Source organism: Oratosquilla oratoria, chromosome 9 (genome assembly GCF_046742065.1).
Source record: "Oratosquilla oratoria isolate Oo_2021 chromosome 9, ASM4674206v1, whole genome shotgun sequence".
NCBI lineage: Eukaryota > Metazoa > Arthropoda > Malacostraca > Stomatopoda > Squillidae > Oratosquilla > Oratosquilla oratoria.
The window spans coordinates 10,389,789-10,402,288 of record NC_134785.1 but is presented as its reverse complement, the minus strand read 5'-3'; positions in this window follow the sequence as shown (position 1 = coordinate 10,402,288).

Sequence of the window (12,500 nt, the reverse complement as noted above, 5' to 3'; positions counted from 1 at the left end):
CTGTCGGTCTGACTTTCTGACTCTCTGTCTCCAAGTTTTCAGCCCGTCTGTCTGTCTGTCGGTCTGTGTCTCTCTGTCTGTCTGTCTGTCGGTCGGTCTGTCGGTCTATCAATCTGACTCTCTGTCTATGTTTGTTTCCGTCAATGCCTGTTTGTTTGTCTCTATGTCTGTCTATATCTGTCTATGCTCGTCAGTCTGCCTATATCTGTTTCTGCCTGCATCTGTCTACATGCCTGCGTCTATCCATCTGGGTCTGTGTTTAATTCTGTCTGTCTGTTCACCTTGGTCTTTGGATCATGTGTCGGACTCGTGATCGACAGCTGTTTCCCTCCCGGAAGAGAGCTCACAGCTCGTATGACCGATCTATGGGTAATGCTGTGACCTTACACACACACACGCCCAACTCCCAGCCCACGAGAGTTGGAGTAACGACCCGAAGCGCAATGGTACTGAAATTATTTTAACCCTGGGCGGGATTCGAACCCGGACTACCGTAATGACAGTCGGGGACTGTACCAACCGCGCCACCGAGTCTGTGTCTGCTTCTGTCTGTTCACTCCTGCCTGTCTGTTTGTCCGTCTGTTTCAGTCTGTAACCGAAGTCCCTCTCCTGTGCTGGACCCCGATTGGCAAAGTTTTTTTTTTTTTTTTTTTTTTTTTTTTTCGAGCAAGTTTGTGTTTTTGTAATAGAAGGATCAAATACATAAACCATGACTGTCACAAGTGAAACATTTTATTACGAATCTGCAAAATTCAGACGTGGGCGGGGATGTGGGCGGGGCTGTGGGCGGGGCCATGGGCGGAGTCGGGGGCGGAGCCTAGCTGCCAGATCCCCGCGAACGGTCGATTGCCGGGAAGAAACGGCGGGAGAGAAGGCAAGGAGGGGGGAGGGGGGAGGGAGGGGGAAAGTTTGCAAAAGAGGGAATGGAGAATAGAGGTAGGGGAGGGGAGGGGAGGGGAGGGGGGAGAGGAGGGGAAAGGGAAGGGGGAGGGGGCCTGGATGTAAATAAAGGGTTTCTATAGGACCCGGGACCATAAAAAGAGTCCAGAGAGGGTAATGGGAATTTGGGGGGACGAGGGGAATGAGAAGGAGGAAGGGACGGAGGAAGACAAGAAAGAGGAGGAGGAGGAGGAGGAGGAGGAGGAGGAGGAGGAGGAGGAGGAGGAGCTAGAGGAACAGGAGAAGAGAAGGAGAAAGAGGAAGAGGGGGAGGAAGAGGAGACAAAGAAAGCCAAGAAGAGGAGGGAAGGAGAGAAGGATTAGAGAGGAGCTTAGTTAAGCCCCAAGGCGTTACCTTAGCCCTATGTGCTTGCGTAGCAAGGTCGCTGGATACTTGAATTCCTCGTTTTCTTTACTACCTACAGAGGGCCACAGAGATGAATAAAATCGCCTGGCGGAAGCCAGAATAAGGCATGAAAAGATGACCATATGTTGGGTGTATAGGCGCTACTATGACAAGACGCCTTATATATTCTATTCTGGTTATCGCTGCGCAATTTTATTCAGCTGAGGGTCGGTCCCCAAAGTAGAGCTAATAAGGTACATATGGACAGAAGCGCTGGTGAAAGGTAGCCGATAACAACGCTTCACTCCAGGACGGCTCCTCTTTTGAAAGCGATCCTCTGGAGTCGGCCAGAATTATATATATCAAGTTTGCCACACGTTGAAGGAAATTGGAAATGAGGGTCTATGAAGAGAGGAATAGGCGAAGGTGAAGGAGGAGTAGGAAGAAGAGGAGGAGGAAGAGGAGGAGGAGGAGAAGGAGGAGGAGGAGGGGCTCTTGGAGGTGAAGGGAGAGAGGAAGCGGAGGGGGAAGAGGACGAGGAGGAGGAGTAATGTTCTGTGTGGCAAGGCGGGTTATGCAGTACAAAATCCCGTGCAGAGAGAGAAGACACTGTGTGCGCGCGCGCGTGTGCGTATGCGTGTGTGTGTGTGTGTGTTTCACAATGGTCTTGGATCTCGTGTCAGACTCATGATCGACAGCTTTACCATCCTGGATGAGAGTTCAGAACTCTTACAGACCGATCTATGGACAATGATTTGGCCTTACATACATACACATACATACACACACACACACACACATGATCTCTGTGCCTAAGGGGAACAGTAACGGTTTACAGTGTAAGTGCAGCTTTCAAGCTCGGAGTAGGGATCGATATCGGGTCTTTGTTATCGTCGTCGTCGTCGTCGTGTGTGTGTGTGTGTGTGTGTGTGTGTGTGTGTGTGTGTGTGTGTGTGTGTGTGTGTGTGTGTGTGTGTGTGTGTGTGTGTGTGTGTGTGTGTGTGTGTGTGTGTGCGTGTTGTGTGTGCGTGTGCGTGTGTGTGTGTGTTTCTCTGTGTGTGTACGTGTGTGTGTGTGTGTGTGTGTGTGTGTGTGTGTGTGCGTGTGTGTGTGCATGTGTGTACGTGTGTGATATGAGCAAGTGTGTGTGCGTGTGTGATATGAACAAGTTTGCGTATGTGTGCATATATGCGTAAAAATTCCTTATCTTGCGCAAATATGCATGCACGCTTGCACACACACAGACATATACAAATACGCAAACACAATATATATATATATATATATATGTATATATATATATATATATATATAATATAAATATATGTATATGTATATATATGTATGTATATATTTGTTGCGAAATCAATTGAACCAGAGTTCAGCAGGACCTACTGACACTGCAACATAGTAAGCAAGGGAGAGACTTAAGCACTCCCAACAGCTAACTGGTTGAAGACTGCAGGCTTTCCCCTTCTGCCTTCCTTACCCCCTCCTCCCCCCCTCCCCCTTCCCCCCTTCTTCGCCTCTCCACCACCGGGTTCCCATAGCAACGCCTGCCGGAGTCGTCTTCTTCTTCAGCATTTGCAATTCCAGTCCGCTCGATCTTCGCCTCCTCTTCCTCGCGATGTTCAGCTCCTGTCACGACCCAGGTTGGCGCATCGGGGGAACGATGGGGGGGAGAGGGGGAGGGGGGAAGGGGGGGAAGGACCAAACTAGCATTCCCTGATGAATGGGAACGGGTATATACGTGACTTCCCCCCCGGGGGGGTGAAAAGCTAGCCTCCCCTGAAGGGTGGGAACGGTACATAGATGTCTTTCCCCCCGAGGGGGGGAAGAAGAGGAGCAATCTACGATTCCCTGGGAACAGGAACATACATGTCTTCCCCGGGGGGGGGGAGGGAAGAAGAGGAGCAATCTACGATTCCCTGGGAACAGGAACATACATGTCTTCCCCCCCGGTGGGGGGAGCTAACCCCCACTCCCTCTCCCCCCAGAACACTAGACCCCTAAGCAGGTACCCTCAGGTTTTGTTTTAAAACTTAATTTTCGTTTTTCGTATCAGTTATAGCGTATAAAAATCTCACAGCATTCCAGTATATCTACATCCATAGGGTAGTGTATGGAAACAGAACCAGAGGCTGCGTATGGAATCCAAGAATACAGGTTGGCACTGTCTTGGTTGTGTGATTCCAGCATGCCCCCCCCACCACCACCACCACCCTTCTGCCCCAATTCCAGGAAATAGCGTGGGTCTAATTTGGCGCTCCAGAAAGGAACGTAGGTCTAATTTGGCCCTCCAGGAGAAAGCGTGGTTCCAGCTTGGCCCTCAAGAACAAAGCGTTGGTCCAACCTAATTTTCCAGGAGAGAGCGTGTGTCCAATTTGGTCCTCTAGAAGGAAGTGTGGGTCCAATTTGGTCCTCTAGAAGAAAGCGTAGGTCCAATTTGGCCCTCAAGAACAAAGCGTTGGTCCAATTTGATTCTCCAGGAGAGAGCGCGGGTCCAATTTGGTCCTCTAGAAGATAGCGTGGGTCCAATTTGGTCCTCTAGAAGAAAGCGTGGGTCCAATTTGGTCCTCTAGAAGAAAGCGTGGGTCCAATTTGGTCCTCTAGAGGAAAGCGTGGGTCCAATTTGGTCCTCTACAAGAAAGCGTGGGTCCAATTTGGCCTCAGAAGAAAGCGTGGTTACAATTGTGTCCCCTAGAAGAAAGCGGGGGTCCAATTTGGTCTTCTAGAGGAAAGCGTGGGTCCAATTTGCCCTCTAGAAGAAGGTCCAATCTATTCTCTGGAGGAGAGCATGGACCCTACTTGGTCGTCCAGAAGAGAGCGCGGGTCCACTAGGCTCTGCAGTAGAGAGCATGGGTCCAATATGGCCTCCAGAAGAGAGCGTCGGTCCAATTTGGTCTTCCATAGAAGAGAACACTGGTCCAATCTGATCCTGCAGAAGAGCGTGGGTCCACCTTTGCCCTTCAGACGAGAGCGTGAGATCATATCTGGCCAAAGGGCTTACTTCCACTCGAGCCTTTCTAGAAGAGAACTACGCCCCACCTAGTCCCTTCTAGATGGAACCCCTCATCCCCCACTCCTCACTCTCCCCTCTCCTATTTCTAGAACCCTATCTAGCACACCAAATCGAAGGTTTCGAGGGTCGGGGGGGGGGACCGTCGTGTTCCAGTGGTTAACGCCCCTTCGACCTGCATCCTCCTGGGCAGGGGTTCGAGTCCCAGAAGGCAGACAGAGGATGTCTTCTGCAAAGATCAGTCAGTTTCGTTCATCTCTGTGAGATTCCCTTATTCTGTGTCCATTCAGGAAGTCTCGTCGGACGATTAAGTTCGAACCAAGAAGCAAATGAGGGGATCAGTGTCTGTCTCTCTATTGATAAACTTTGTCAACGATGAGGACTAATTGGGAAGACCGTTTTCGGGGCAAAGACTGATGAGGAAGACCCAAGCGGGAGATTAACGTCTTCCTGAAGACTCTTGATATCATGTATGTTTGTGATAATGAACCTAATCTCTATTTGAGTCTATGGACATGTAAGTCCGAGATTCGACATCACATATGTCTATGGCTGATTGGCTCTATCAGCCAGAAGTCAAGGACGCTGATTTGACTAAAAGGCTCGCAAAAAATATGAATGAATAAATAAATAAAATAATTATCTTATACCACCTCTGTTACCTCACCTCTTGGGCCCAATATTGTCCTGAAGGACAGAAGCGCTGGTTAATGGAACCGACACCTAGTCCCATCTTCAGGGCGGGACCGATACACCAACGAGCATAAAATCGTCTGTTGTAAACCAGAATAAAGCCTGTTGAGTGTACCGCCATCATGGTGAAAGAGATAAACCAGGCTCTGCCCAGTCACTTACCGACCTCCTCCCGTTCAACAGGTCATTCGCACTTGCTCATCTTTCTTCTGGCTAAAACCACACGATTTCTTTCACCTGACGGGAAGAACCTCTCAGATCGAGGGAGTCTTCGACCACGGAGGAACCGTCGCCAGATGACCTCTGGGGTTCTCCCCGAAGTCACAACGAGACGGTGGTGGATCTGCGTGTGCTCGAGAACCTACCAGACTCTCCGACTCGATACTCGTCCTCAAGGTTGTCCTTATGCCAAGGAGGAGCCTCCTTTCCATTGGCGATATACCAGAAGGTCTCGATCTGTCGGGAGATTGCCAGCTGATGTTCGGGGTGAGGGGATACCTCGTATTCCCTTTCCCCCTATCGTTTGTCCAATATGTCAAGAGAAGGGAGAGGAGGACGGGGGGGGGGGACGAAGAGGAGGACGAGGAGGAGGAAGAGAGCGAAAAGGAGGAGAAAGAAGAAGAGGAAGGGGGAGAAGAACTAAGGGAGGAAAAGAAAAAAGAGGAAAACAGAGGAACATGAGGAAGAAAAGTAGAAAAAGAAAAAGGAAATTAGAAGTATATGGAATTGGGAGAGGAGAGAGATAGAGAGAGAGAGAGAGAGAGAGAGAGAGAGAGAGAGAGAGAGAGAGAGAGAGAGAGAGAGAGAGAGAGAGAGAGAGAGAGAGAGAGAGAGAGAGAGAGAGGAGATAGAGAGAGAGAGAGAGAGAGAGAGAGAGAGAGAGAGAGAGAGAGAGAGAGAGAGAGAGAGAGAGAGAGAGACGCCGAGTTCGGGCAAGACGAATACTTCGACTCGAGTTCGCCTGGACAGACTCTCTGGAAACTCGAAGTCCACCGCCGCCGCCGCCGCCGCTGCTGCTGCTGCCAGTTTCCTCAGAAGTCTTGCCTTTTGATGGAATAAGGACTTCTGCTCCGTCCGTTTGTCCGTTGGGGTCAGTCAAAGGCCTCCTCCTCCTCTTCCTCTTCCTCCTACTCCTCTTCCTCCTCCTCCTCGTCTTAGACTCACTGGTAGAACTCTCACGGTTTCTTGGCAAAGGCTTTGGCGGCGTCTAAACTCGAACTGCTAAAGACGAAGAAGACGACGACGACGACGAAGAGGAAGACGAAGACGACCACCACGACGAAGAAGAATGTGAGGACGACGATGACGAAGAATACGAAGACGATAACGATGAAGAAGATGACGATAATGGCAAGAGGAAGAAGAAGAAGATGAAGAATGAAAAGGAGGAGGAGGAGGCGTAATGTAACTACTCCTGGCACTAGGGGAAGGAGAAGAAGGAGGAGGAGGAGGAGGAGGAAGAGGAGGAGGAGGAGGAAGAGGAGGAGGAGGAGGAGGAGAAGATGATGAATTCCAGCACTAACATCAAGAGACTCGAGAACAATGCGGACCTTGTGGTGGGGAGAAGAGAGGATGGGAAGATCTCCCTTGTGAGGGACGCTAAGTCAAATGAATGAAGAACACATCTCCATCACATATAGTACGTTGGGGGGGAGAGAGAGGGAGAGAGGGGAGAGGGGGAGAGGGGGAGAGGGGAGGGGGGGAAAGAGGCAAAGGACTGTGTCACCGGGACGAGAGATGGAGGAGAGGAGGGAGGGAGGGAGGGAAGGATATGAAGAGGGAGGAAGTGACAGAAGGAGGTAGGAGGGTAAGGGAAGAGGGCGAGGGAGAAGAGGAGGAGGAGGAAGGGAGGAGGGGGAGAAATGTGGTGGAGCGCCAGAAGGGGGGAGGGTGGGGTGGGGGGACAGGTAGGGGGAGAGGCTAGGGAGAAGAGGTGTTTTTCCAGAGCGAAGAGTGAGGGGGGAGAGGGGGGAGAGGGAAGGGAGGCTTTCTTGCATTTCTCTGAGAGCGAGGAAAGGAATGAAGGAGGGATGGAGGGAAGAAAGGGAGGGAGGAAGGAAGGAGAGAGAGAGGTGGGAAGGAGGGGAGGAGGGAAGGAGGAAAGAAAGGGGGAGTGGAGGAAGGAGGGAGGAATAAGGGGAGGAGAGAGGAGGGAAGGAGGGAAGGAGGGAAGGAGGGAAAGAGGGAAGGCGAGAAGGAATGAAGGAAGGAAGGAGGGAAGGAGGGAAGGAGGGAAGGAATGAAGGAGGGAAGGAGGGAAGAACAAAAGAAGAGACAAAAGGAAGGAGGAAAGCATGAAAAGAGGGAAGGAGGGAAGGAGCAAAGGAGGGAAGGAGGGAAGGAGGGAAAGAGGGAAGGAGGGAAGGAGGAAAGGAGGGAAGGAGGGAAGGGCCTACATCTGCAGTGTTGAGGAGCGTGTGGAGTTGCCATTCAGCGCCCCCCCCCCGTTCCCCTCCTCCCCTCCCCCCACCTCCCTACTCCACCCACTCCGTCACAGAGGCATGTGAAATGCGAAAGAAATTAAATATGAGAGCTCAAGCTTGGAAAGGGATTGGGGGGAGAGGGGGAGAGGGGAGATGGAGAGGGGAAGTGGAGGGAGAGGGGAGGGGGAGAAGGGGATATAGAGAGGGAAGGGGAAGATGGAGAAGGGAGGGGGAGAGAGGAGAGGGGAGAGGGAGAGGGGAGGGGGGAGGGGAAGAGGGGGGAAGGGGGGAGAGGGAGAGGGGAGGGGGAGATAGGAGATGGAGAGGGAAGAGTGAAGTTGGAAATGGAGAGGGGAGAAGGGGAGATGGAGAGGTGAGGGGGAGAGGGAGAGGGTAGGGGGAGGGGAGGGGGAGAGGGGGAAGGGGTGGGTATTAAGGGGGGATATATGGGATGGAATGGAGATTTAAAGACATGGGGGTGAGGGTAGCCTCCTTAGCAACTGTGGTGTAATTTTTGGTCATTATTCTGGCGAGGCACCACTAGCGTAAGAAATGTCTCCAGGAGATCTCAGAGGCAGGAAGAAATCAAAAAAGGAACAACGAAACAGATAAAAAAAAGAATAAATAAATAAATAAATAAATAAATAAATAGATAAATAGATAATTATAGTTTGCCTCCCTTCGCCCAGTGATTGAAATCTCCTGGAACTAGCCAGAATAAAATCAGAGAAGAGAATCACTGAGGCCGAGAGGTAAAGGAAGAGGAGGATGAGATGCATAGAGAAACCAAAAGGAGGAAGAAGAAGAAGAAGAAGAGGAAGAAGAAGAAGAAGAGAGAAGAAGAAGAAGAAGAAGAAGAAGAAGAAGAAGAAGGGGAAGAAAAAGAATAAGAAGAAGAAGAAGAAGAAGAAGAAGAAGAAGAAGAAGAAGAAGAAGAAGAAGAAGAAGAAGAAGAAGAAGAAGAAGAAGAAGAAGAAGAAGAAGAAGAAGAAGAAGAAGAAGAAGAAGAAGAAGAAGGGGAAGAAAAAGAATAAGAAGAAAGAGAATTCCGAATAGTGCGAAAGGTTTCGGGTAAAAGTTGCATTGTACAGGTGCACGTGAGGGGAGAGAGGCTAGTAGGAGAGGAGAGGGGAAGAGGGGCGCGAGGAGGAGGAGAGGAGGAGAGGAAGAGAGAGGAAAGGAGGGAAGAGGAGAGGAGAGGAGGGGAAAGGATGAAAGGAAGGGGATGAAGGTAAAGGAAGGGAGAAAACAGAAAAAAGAGAGAGCGAAGGAGAGGAGGAGGAGGAGGAGGAGGAGGAAGAGGAGGAGGAGGAAGAAGAAGAAAAGGTTAGGAGGCAGTGATGATAAGGAAGAAGAGAAAGGTTAGGAGAGAGGGATAAGGAGGATGAAGATGTGGAGGATGAGGATGAGGATGAAGATGAGAATGTTAAAGAGAAGAGAAGAGAAGAGAAGAAGAGAAGAGAGAGAGAGAGAGAGAGAGAGAGAGAGAGAGAGAGAGAGAGAGAGAGAGAGAGAGAGAGAAGGAACATGATGTGCAAGAAATAAAAGAAAGGGTAAAGCAGAAAGGGCACAGGGGACGAGCAGAAGGAGGAGGAGGAGGAGGAGGAGGAGGAGGAGGAGGAGGAGGAGGAGTAGGAGTAGGAGGAGGTTAGGTGTGGCAGTGGTGGTGGTAGTGATGGTGATGGTGGTGATAGTGGTGGTGGTAGTAGTGGTGAGGAGCACAGTGTTGATGACTTAAATGATGACAGTATTGGTGACGTGTTGATAGTGATGATGACATTGATAGTAATGATAATGTCATAGTAATTCTCTCTTTCTCTCTCTCTCTCTCTCTCTCTCTCTCTCTCTCTCTCTCTCTCTCTCTCTCTCTCCGTCTTCCTCTCTCAATGCCTTGTATCAGCCGGAACAAACAGAAGAGAATCGTTGAGCACAAGAATGAAAGAGAAGGGGACCTGAAGAAAATAATGAAAAGAGGGGAGGGGAGGGAAGGGAGGAGAAGGAAAGGGATGGGAAGGTAAGGGAAGGGAAGGGAAGGTAAGGGAAGGGAAGGGAAGAGAAGGGAAGGTAAGGGAAGGGAAGGGAAGAGAAGGGAGGAGAAGGGAAGAGAAGGGAAGAAATGGGAAGGACAGGGAAGGAAAGGGAAGGAAAGGGAAGGGAAGGGAAGGGAAAATAAGGGAAGGGAAGGGAAGGGAAGGGAAGAGAGGGGAGGAGAAGGGAAGAGAAGGGAAGAAAAGGGAAGGACAGGGAAGGAAAGGGAAGGGAAGGTAAGGGAAGGGAAGGGAAGAGAAGGGAAGAGAAGGGAAGAGAAGGGAAGAAAAGGGAAGGAAAGGGAAATGGGAAAAGGAAAGGGAAGGAATAGGGATGATAGGAAAGAGAGTGTTGGATGTGGGGAAAGGAGAGGAACAAGAGAAAGGGGCAGTGGGAGGAACAAGAAGAGGACAAGAGAGGAGAGGAGAAAAGAAGAGAGAAGAGGTATGGAGAGGAGAGGAGAGGAGAGTAGATTAGAGTAGAGGAGGAGAGAGGAGGGGAGAGAAGAGGCGAGGAGGGGAGGGGGTAGGAGGGAAGACCTTAGGGAGGGAGTAGCCGACGAGGAAGAGGAGGAGATGCAGAGGAAGGGTTAAGGGAGGAGGAAGAGGAAGAAGAGGTGTGAGGAGACGAAGAGTATTAAGCATTTCCCCATCGCTTCTATCCTTAGAAACCAAATCACACCGAAGCGTTGAAACCACAGAACAGGAAGGTAACAGAAAACAAAATCGATCAAGATTTTTCTCACAGAAGGAAGACTGAAGGATAGAAAGAAGAGAAATAACAGAGAACGGATAGAAGAGACAAGAGAGAACTGGCTAAAGACGCGAAGAAGACAAACGAGAAGATAACGAAGAACAAGGGAAAGGAACACAAAGGAAAAGAGAAACAGGGTTTGTAGTGAGTTCTTGTGCGGCAACAGGCAATTAAGAATGCACGGCTCGGATCAATGAATGCGTGTACCTTGTTAGAGTACTCTCAAGTACGAACACAATACCCAAGACAGACGATAATGAGGAGTTAATCCCTAAAACTCCGGAGATGCCATTTGCCACCATTTCCTCATTATGTTGATGGGTTGATTTAATTCTATTCTATTCTATTCTATTCTATTCTATTCTATTCTATTCTATTCTATTCTATTCTATTCTATTCTATTCTATCTAAGGGCTACACCACCATTCCCTCTCCTCCCCATCACCTCCTCTCTCTTCTCTCTCTCATTCTCTATCTCTGTCTCCTTCTCTCTCTCTCCTTTCCCCCCCTCTCTCTCTCTCTCTCTTTGCTACAACGATACACACTATAGGTATTATTCTGGCTGCCGCCGGACCTAGCTTCGTGAACGTAATTAAGATAGGCAGAAACAGAAGTACAGAAGCACAGATAGAGAGCTAGAGAGAGACAGAGACAGACAGAGAAAGCGTGCGAGCGTGCGTGCGTGTGTGTGTGTGTGCGTGTGTGTGTGTTTGCGCGTGCGCGTTTGTACACCTAACCCGGGAACCGAATGACAGCCCCTCAAGGGTGCTGATAATCTTCCGGAGCAGGTGCCGGGAAGATGATCCCGTCAAAGGTGCTGATAAGCTTTAGGAGCAGGTAGAGGGGAGCTCATCCCCTCCGACGTCTCTCCCCCCAGGAGCGACGCCGGCGGCCGTCCTTTGTTTATTCCTCAGATGAAGGGTCACTGGGTGTTTCGTGTCGCTGCCGAGGGGGTCTCTCTTCATCTGAATAGATTCGTGTGTTAATACCTCAAGCTAAGAGTATGTAACCCAATCCCTTCTCATATACAAAAAACATACTATGACACAATGGGTAAACTCAAATCCTCCTCTACCACGAAGCGCATCCTGGTGTAGCCTCACGCTCCTCTACTCCTAAACCCAAGTTGGCCGAACCCAACCCAACCCAACCCACGAGGCAAGGAGAGAGATCTCACTAACCAAATGCCAACCCACACGCCCCTCTACGCCTCCGTTCTTCTTGGGCGGCGAGATGAGAGACCCGCGGTGTAGTGCGGATCTTGACTTGAGTGTGCAACTGTGCGCGTGCTCCTCCCGTCCCCTCTGCAAGAGAGATGATGACGTATGTAAGGGCACGCCCCCTTCTGCACCTAAGACGACCCGGTGAGCCAGGCGCGACGCTAACACCTTCATTCTATTCTCTCTATCCTCACCATATCTCGTCTCCCTCTATCTCTCTCTCTCTCTCTCTCTCTCTGTCTCTCTCTCTCTCTCTCTCACACACACACACACACACACACATACACACATACATACACACACACACACACACACACATACACACACACACACACACACACACACACACGCACACTCACATACATATATACATACACACATATGCATACACACATGCATACATACATATATACTCGTAAATACACACATACATGCACATATACATACGTACACGCACACATGTATACATACATACACGCATATATGTGTACGTATACATACACGCACGCACGCATGCACACAAACGCACAAACACGGACACCCACACACCCAACTACCCCCCCCCACACACACATACTTATTAGAACGAAACATTTACAAACTTGCCATTACATCTGTGAAACCTTCTGGACATTTGGGAACATCAACAAACTCGGTCACCTGACTTACGTGGCCGCAATTTTAAAGCCTTTCGCCAGCTTGCTACCAAGAGGAATCAAAATTTTGCTAACTTCTTTGACTTATACTCAAGGAAACTACCGCTAGATTTAGTGGATACTACAGGGCGAAAGCTACAGGCATTCAGGTCTTACGATTTAATCTAAACATAACAGCGCGACATTAATTTCTTCGCCATAGACAGAGGGACGGGGTGTGAGAGCCTCTTAACGGAATAGAATGGCTTACCTGAACCTACAATGTCCATGTAGATTCAAAAAGGAAACAGACAAGAAATGGTACAGTAGTTAACGAACGGAGAAGACTTAGTAACCGTGTCGTGAGCGCTGAAAATATCATTTGTTTTGAGAGAAGGTTAGATTAATTTATGGATGGGGATGACAGGTGGTAATAGACATGGAA